We start from the raw sequence: 8,432 nt of genomic DNA on the forward strand, positions 1-8,432 counted from the left end.
CAGGTCCTACTGTCAGAAGGAGGGTCAAAAGGGGAATGGCATACACCATTATTATGACATGCCCTACTAAAACTGTTGTTTGAAACTACTAAACTTTAACAACAAAAACGTAAAGAGGGAGACTTTACCTTAAATGGCAAGTGGCAGACGGTGTTGTCAGCTACTTGCTAATGTTTGCCAAGCTAACACACATTAATTAGCTTGGGAACACTAGCCAAGCACAGCTACAAACATAAAATGTTTATCAAATAGAGTTAGCTATAGTTAGCTAGCTACAGTACTCACCCTTTAAAAGCTAGTGTCCTCAGTAGTGGCCCCTTGACAGCTAACTCACACAACCTAAAGGAACATTTCAAACTTGCTAGTGAGTAACAGTAGCTAGCTACTAACATTAGCCAGTACACCTGCTCATTTTACGTGGTGTAACGGTTTTCATTGGTGGAAGGAGAGGAGGACCAAAATGCAGCGTGGTAAGTGTTCATCATGTTTTAATAGAACAAACTGAACACTACACAAAATATTAACGAAGAGAAAAAGAAACAGTTCTGCTAGGTGAACAGACACTAAACAGGAATTAAACACCCACAACCAAAATGGGGAAAACCGGCTACCTAAGTATGATTCTCAATCAGAGACAACGAACGACACCTGCCTCTGATTGAGAACCATACTAGGCCAAACACATAGAAATATAACAACCTAGAAAAAAGAACATAGACTACCCACCCCAACTCACGCCCTGACCAACCTAACACACAGACATAAAAAAGGAACTAAGGTCAGAACGTGACACCTGGGCAGCTAAGGACATGTTAACTTAGATAGCAAGCTAGCGATCACAAAGAACAAGCTCCTCGATTTAGCTCACAAATGTTAGTCAAATAACTGGACACCAAATAATTTCAGTTGACAGTCTACTTGCCAGGTTACCTTGCCAGATTACCTTGCCTACACTACATTTTCACAGTCCAATTGCATTTTCATAAGGAACAAATATTATAAACAGCTATATAAAAGGTCAGGTAGGGAAAAATAGCTAACTTACCGATTTCATGAAGTTAGCTAGCTAGCTAACTAGCTAGCTATTGGATGCAACCGATCCAACAACAGTGTTATTGTCGCATGTAGCTAGCTAGCAATGCTGCAAGTTGGTAACTGATCTTGGGTCTCCTCTCGAAATAGGTGGGGTATTGCAGTTTAATTGGTTGTTTATATCATATGACATGGGGTTGGCGCCAAGAGTTGGAGGTATTCACTTTCAGGTGTCTCTTTGAATAATCTAACAGAGCAAAACAATTTGGTACACACACAAAAATAAACATGGTTTTCAATAGTGAAAGTTATTTGCCTTAAAGATAGTTAAACCCTATTTGATGTTTATTTGTATTTTTACTTATATTAGAGCCATGCATAAGATTAGGAATGGAACCTGTATGGTTCTAAAGAACCATTAAACCAGTAAATAGGTTCAACTTTATATAGCACCAAAATAGGGGGTTAAATTCAATCCATTGTTAAGGCAAGTATGGAAAGTATGTTTATTGTCATATGAAGAACTAGAGTAATACCTTACAATGAAATGCTTACTCCCATGTAGGCCAACAGTACAAGACATACTGATACAAAATCTAAAAGATGAATAACAATGGGTCAAAGGGTACAGAGAATGTGCAAACAGGCAGTTAAAAGAAATTAAATATAACAGTGAAATTGATATGTACATATTATAGGGATAAAATGTTGAGTGCATATTTAATAAAAAGAAAAAAAGAAAAATAAATATATGTTGCCATTATATCGCAAGCCACATTCGCCCTGCCATAAGGAATATGGACTCGTTCGCCGTATTTGGCCCACTGTTGGCCCACATAGGACTGGCCACTGCCGAGGCAAAGCCAGCAGTGCTAAACAGTTGCCACAAATGGCCCGGAATCGTCTGCTATCTGGTTTGAAAGAGCAATTACGGTTAAGTGCTTTCCTCAAGGGCACATAGACATGTTTTTCACCTAGTCAGCTTGGGGATTTTGGTTACTGGCCCAAGACCCTTAACCACTAGGCTACCTGCCGCTACCTGCTGCCCTATTTTACGTGCTAACATGAAATGTTTTGTTTATTTAAGTCAATTAATACGTTTCTTGGAGGGCATGCAAGTGGGTGGTCATTTCCCGGGAGGCCTATGAGATCATACTTAATTATTCTCACATCAATGAAAGGTGTGTGCTTTCTAGAGATGTATCCAATGACCTTGTCATGGCTTAGGTCTATGTTATCTTAGATCACTGCAGTGGTCATGGTATACCGTAGTAAAGCCAAACACAAATCAATCCCGTGAACATTTGATCCCACAACTCATTGCAGGTTATTTCTCACCCTCGCCCAGCTTGTGTTCAGACAGGGCTTGGGTGATGGCCATTCTACAATTTGTACGACAAGGTGATTACAAGGTGATCTGGCCCTATCGTGTGGTAGAGAGGAGGGCCTCTGCTATTAAATATCGGCTTTTCTGAAACAAAGCAGGGGAGGTATGCATAATTGATCATTGCAGCTATTTCTCGCCTCAGACGTAAACCTTGCCATCAATTCCCCTGCAAACTCTTTTCTTTTACCTGCTAACATCTGAGAGCACAGAAGCGTGTCGAGAAGGGAGGGGAAATGAAGAGGAGAGTGCAATGTGAACATGCACTGGAGCATCACTTTATGTCTTAACAAATAGGTTCACCCTACTCCCGACTCTGATGGCTTTAGCCTTTGATAGTTGAGAGTAAACTGACCATTAATATATTTTATCAGCAAACTAATTGTGTGCCTGTCTGATTAATAAAATGTCGAGTGGCGGGTGGACAGGTGCTTTTGCTTGTATTTTTCGTTGGATAGTAATGTGGAGAGGGCTGAGGTGTTGTGATGTGTGAAATCAGGGGACTCCATTGTTCTAAGCTCTCAACGTTCCCAGAGAGGACGGGGACAAATGGAAAGGCTCAGCCGGCTGTCAGTACCTAGGCCCGGGCCATGAAATCACTATTGATAAGACATATCTCACCATCAAGCATGAGTTTGAGAAATGAGACGGGTTTAAGGTTAGACTTGAAAGAGATGAGGCCAAGATAGATGTGTGTGTCTATTTCATTCATCTAAAACCGAGTTCAAACAGCCTGGTATCGTCAGCATTCTGTCTCACAAAATAACATGAGGATTGGAAAAAAAGAACCACTTTAAGAGGATCGTAATTCTGCTGCTGGTGTAATTTCCTAATTAGTGTTTTTGTCTTTTCATCGCCCTTGCTTTGATTAGCAATCTGTAGGATACGTGTGTTTTCATACATACGTGTGTGTGTGTGTGCATGCCTGTGTGTGTGTGTGTGTGTGTGTTTGTTGTGAGAACAGAACACCATGCCTCTCATATTTACACAAGACTCCACCCTCAGGACAATTATGGTGCTCCTACAATACCTAGACCACACAAACCAAAATCAGATGATGCTTTATATATCACAACCACTGCCAAATGTAATTCATTACTACTGTACCAAGAGGCCGGCAAATGTCAGAGAGGAATTTATTTAGCAAATTTTGCAGCTTTCTTTATTGTCATGGCTGCTTTAATCAGGGATGTAGTTTCTGCTCTCTGTGTGTATGAAGCATTGGGCCTCGGAGGCGTGCTGCAGCTCAATTTAAACTTGGCCCTATTTCCAAACAGTTGCAAAGACATGGATTCTGTTTCTTTTTGTCACATAGCCGGTCTGCGCCCAGAAAAATATATTTATACATTCTTGTCTCTTCGCGTTTGTATTGAGCAAGAACAGAATCAAGTTGAGGGCTGCCATTGTTTTGGCTGTATGTGCTATGATCCTGCTCTGGAGCCCCCCCCCCCAAAAAAAAAAAAAAAATCTGCAAAAAACAACAAACAAAATTGAGATTGCAGCAGACTTTAGATTGCTATCACCACTTTGCTAAAATAGGCCTCTGGGAGAAATCAATTATGACGTGCTGTATGGCTTGATGGCAACCATCTTTTCATCCTCCCACACTTAGCATTAAGTTGTGTTAAGTCTCCTGCCTCATTTCTCTGGCAATTAAAGTATCGTGATGTGGCTAATCGTTGCTTCAAGCTTGATGACGCGGAGAAAAGCCTGTTACCCAATGTATCAGCAGCAGCATAGTGCCTGATGATCACAGGTCCCTGGCATCAATAATCAGGTTGTTTAGAGTGAGATCACAGAGGTCTCCCCACTAATACAAGTCAAGAACAGCAGGCTAACTGGTCTGTGCTGAACTGTCTGAAGTCTCAGCTATGGCGTCACTATGCAAACATTATGCAAACAAGCTCTGTTATTATTTGGGAGACAGAATGATGTTCGACTCAGATATCATGGGGCAGAAGCGAGGCGGCAGGGGACATTAGGTTGTAGGCTCTATTTGTTTTCATTTTGTCACTTTATCATGTTCTTCTGATCAGGGCAAATGCAGAGGAGGCTACGGAGCTTCACAATACCACAGTGATGGTTTTATTAAAGAGAATTTGCCAGTTTTGGTGACTAGAAGACACCTAAAACCAAGGGCAAAATACTGTTGTTATCACTCGCCCTCTAGCCAGACAATGTGAAACAGCAACAACATCAACATCCCATGTAAAATGGTGAGATGATGAAAGGTGGTGTGGAGAATAAATTACTGTCTGCCCCCTGAACAGTGTCTGGGTCGGCAGGCATTGGATGGCATTCGGAGAGAGAGATTTGTGTGGCAGACACACTGAGGTGATTCATTTCAGATGATCACTGGATGATTGCCCCAGTGGGCGGATTGCAATCCATAACAATTTATATCTCCTGTTCAGGCCACAATGAATTGCATAATCAATAGGTACTGATGAGAAGCAAGGTGTGATGATGGGAATCATAATTAGGGTAGTGTAAATATCATGACACAAGGCGAGACCCAGATGCAGACACAAGAGGCAGATGGTTGGAGTCTTACAATATTTATTAATCCAATAGGGTAAGTCAAGAGAATGGTTGTGGACAGGCAAAAGGATCAAAACCAGTTCAGAGTCCAAAAGGTACCGAAGGGCAGGCAGAATCGAGGTCAGGGCAGGCAGCATCAAGGTCAGGGCAGGCAGGATGATCAGGCAGGCCAGAAAGTAGTCCAGAGTCAATCTGGGAAGACTATCAAAAAGAGAAGAGCAAAAGGAGTGCGGGAAAAACACGCTGGTTGACTTGACCAACATACAAGACGAACTGGCACAGAGAGACAGGAAACACAGGGATAAATACACTGGGGGGAAATAAGCGACACCTGGAGGGGTTGGAGACAATCACAGGGACAGGTGAAAGCGTGACAGTAAAAGAGTCTGACTATGTGTATCGGACTGACCCCTCCTTGGAACATTTCTAGAGTGGCGGATGCAATGTTGGTCCGGTCCTCATGGAGGTCTAATATCCTTTCTCCCGGATGGTGGTAGAAGATCATAGAAATAGCTCAATGGTGCACGCTCAGTGGAAGGAAACAGGCGTTTGTTTGTAAATGGATGTAAACGAAGCTATTTCGTATACACTCCCTAGAAATAGTGTGTGATGCAACACCATGAATGGTTTAGAACAAGTGCCAGGTCTAATGGAAAGCAAGCTACGGTATGATGCTATAATCTAGCGTACAAATGGGTCTCCCTTACTCAGTTTGATATTTACACGTTTAAAGTGGGTAAGGAAATACAGAAATATATTTCTGCACTTTTGCAGAATCCAAGCGCTTCGTAATAGCTGGTTGTGCTTCAAGAGAGACTCTCCTGCTGTGTCAATGAGAGAGTAGTAGAGAAGGCAGGTTCTGCTTTGGGTAGATGCTAACTGACTTTATCAACACTCCCACGCTGGGAGGAAGTGGCAGAGAACACCCATGGTCACTAAGGTCTTGAAGCGGAATATGTCACACTTAAAGCCAAACATTTATTCACAGGATAAAGGAATGTTAAAAAATAATAATAATAATTCAAGTCACTTGTTACAGTACACTTTGTTATTGAAAAGCAAATTGTTTGTTTGAATGCGGTGAGTGTGAAGACGTAATGGCCCCCTATGCTTCGAATGGACAATCTACTTCTGCCTCGTGAAGTCAGCAATAATTGACTGAAAACACTTTCATGCAGTTATGGTTTTTTGACATACTAGTACATATAGCCAACTGAGAAGCTCAAATAAGTACCCTCTGAACTCCCTCCACTTTATAGGCCTCAGTCCACTCAGTGCTTTCAGCATCACACATGTTAGCCTGATATACAAGGGAACAGCATTTCCAACTTGGCATCCATAATTGTAGCTCTGTTCAGCCTCTTCTCTCCAATTCAAACCACCTGCAGTGCCAGCTCGTCAGCTACTTCCAGGTGCCATACACAGTGATACGCCACCAGAGAGCCTATATATAGAGGGTAGTGCGTACGGCCCAGTACATCACCGGGGCCAAGCTTCCTGCCATCCAGGATCTCTATTACCAGGGGGTGTCAGAGGAAGGCCCTAACAATTGTCAAAGACTCCAGCCTCCCTAGTCATAGACTGTTCTCTCACTACCGCACGGCAAGCAGCGCCAGAGCACCAAGTCTAGTTCCATGAGGCTTCTAAACAGGTTCTACCCCCAAGCCATAAGACTCCTGAACAGCTAATCAAATGGAAACCCAGACTTATTTTTTGTAACCTTTTTTTTTCTTAAAACTGCATTGTTGGTTAACGGCTCGTAAGTAAGCGTTACACTGTAAGGTCCTCACCCGTTGTATTCGGCGCATGTGACAAATACAATTTGAATTGATTTATACAGCAGCATTGTTCAAAGTGCCGAGTTCCATGTGTAGACGTAAGCAAAAGTGTTCATTTAAAATGTCTGCCAGGCTCGTTTTCAGCTCACCACCAGCCAGGTATCCATGGCCATGATATGTCCAGCCCGATGCGAGGCTTAGTCAGGCTCGGCTGTCTGAGCTGACCAGCTTAACTCCTATCACTGTTCTGTGGACAGTGCGTGAGACAGTGAGGATGAGTCTTAAGGCCGAGGAGTCCCAAATGTAATCTTGCGTTATACTGGGGAAAGCATCCGGTCACTTCAATGGCTGTTTAATGGCACTGGGTTGTTGTTTTGTCATCCGGTTTTGTTTCATAGCCACAGCATGCATGCCCACCACGGTTTGGCCAGTGCTGTGAGGGAGGCTGCAAGTCATGGCAACCAATCATTTTACATTTGTATCAAACAGCAGTAGAACACAACACTGCGTGGATCCATCCGAATGCATTGTTCAAGCACGGTGGCCGTATGGCTGCCAGTGTTTGTGAAAGCTTCCTGTGTCTGTATTAAACTGATGTACTTGGGTCTATTGTCTTTATGGACATGTTATGAATGTTCACTGTTTCATTATGTATATATATATATATATATATATATAAAGCCTTAGTATGGCAGGGATTCGATGAATCTAACACTGGTCAAGGGGAACCAGTATCATCACTATACTTCAGGGGCTAAATTGTTGGCTGATCTTTATGAAGCCTTTTCAATGATCAACCTGGATTAAGTGGGGTTGTATGTGTGGTCAACCGTAACCGAACTTAAGGCCAGAATAGAACATATTCCTCACTGATTCCCCTGTCTCTCTCCCCTCTCTCTGCAGGTATGTGCTGTGTTTCGTCCATCCAGACTCCGAGGACCCAGGGACATATAGGAGGAAGAACTCCAACCAGAAGGGACTAAGCAAACTGAACCGCATGTCTGTGCATCACCACCACCTCTTCGTCACAATGGTCTTCATCACCCTCTCCTCCTGTGTGTTGCGTTTATTTATTTTCTCACCTTTGAGCTGAACCCAGGGAGAACTGAATCGAACAGACAGACTTAAAGGGGAATAAACGCTCACTGCTGTGGACTCACCTTCTGTGTTCTCCGTCACTTTTTATTTGGCTTTATCTTTTGTATCTGTACATAACGCAATTCCAAATCTTATAGTTTTGTACATGTAATTTTTCTGGTGTGTGAAATTTTTCTAATAAAATAAAAAAAAAAGTGGATTAATTCCCTAGAGACTAACAGGCCTGTTTGTGGCTGATGTACCTTCTTGTTACACCTTCTTCTCTCCTGTTTTATTCTCTCCATCCCCTCCTCATTTATTATCCCTATACAAACCTATTACACCCACACCCTATCCCCACCTCGCCTATTTCTGCCTCGTGGCACCATGTAGCCAATAACCTGTGTTACCCGATGGTTGTATCACAATGGCAGCCAATCCAAGTTACTTTAGAGGGAAAAAGGGATCCCAGAGGTAAAAAAATAAATGAGGTTTGAAAAGTCCAGCCCTCTATATATATTACACCACCAGTCCTACAACCTTCTCCTAATGGAGTTATTCATCATTAGGATCGGGGTTAGCCTCACTTCCCTACCTAGTAGGCTTTATTTCTGAAAACT

The 8,432-nt window shown here is 42.6% G+C and overlaps 1 protein-coding gene across 2 annotated transcripts in view; it reads left to right on the top strand.

Annotated features, from left to right (window-relative positions):
* LOC118385661 (leucine-rich repeat and fibronectin type III domain-containing protein 1-like protein) overlaps positions 1–8,045 on the top strand; it is a 134,545-nt gene extending 126,500 nt beyond the window's left edge. For both annotated transcript variants that reach the window (XM_035772885.2, XM_035772880.2), the window contains one exon: positions 7,639–8,045. The gene's annotated coding sequence lies outside the window, so the exon portion shown is untranslated. The remainder of the gene's footprint in view (positions 1–7,638) is intronic.
* Positions 8,046–8,432: the final 387 nt, after the last annotated feature.

Source organism: Oncorhynchus keta, chromosome 1 (assembly GCF_023373465.1).
Source record: "Oncorhynchus keta strain PuntledgeMale-10-30-2019 chromosome 1, Oket_V2, whole genome shotgun sequence".
Taxonomy (NCBI): Eukaryota; Metazoa; Chordata; class Actinopteri; order Salmoniformes; family Salmonidae; genus Oncorhynchus; species Oncorhynchus keta.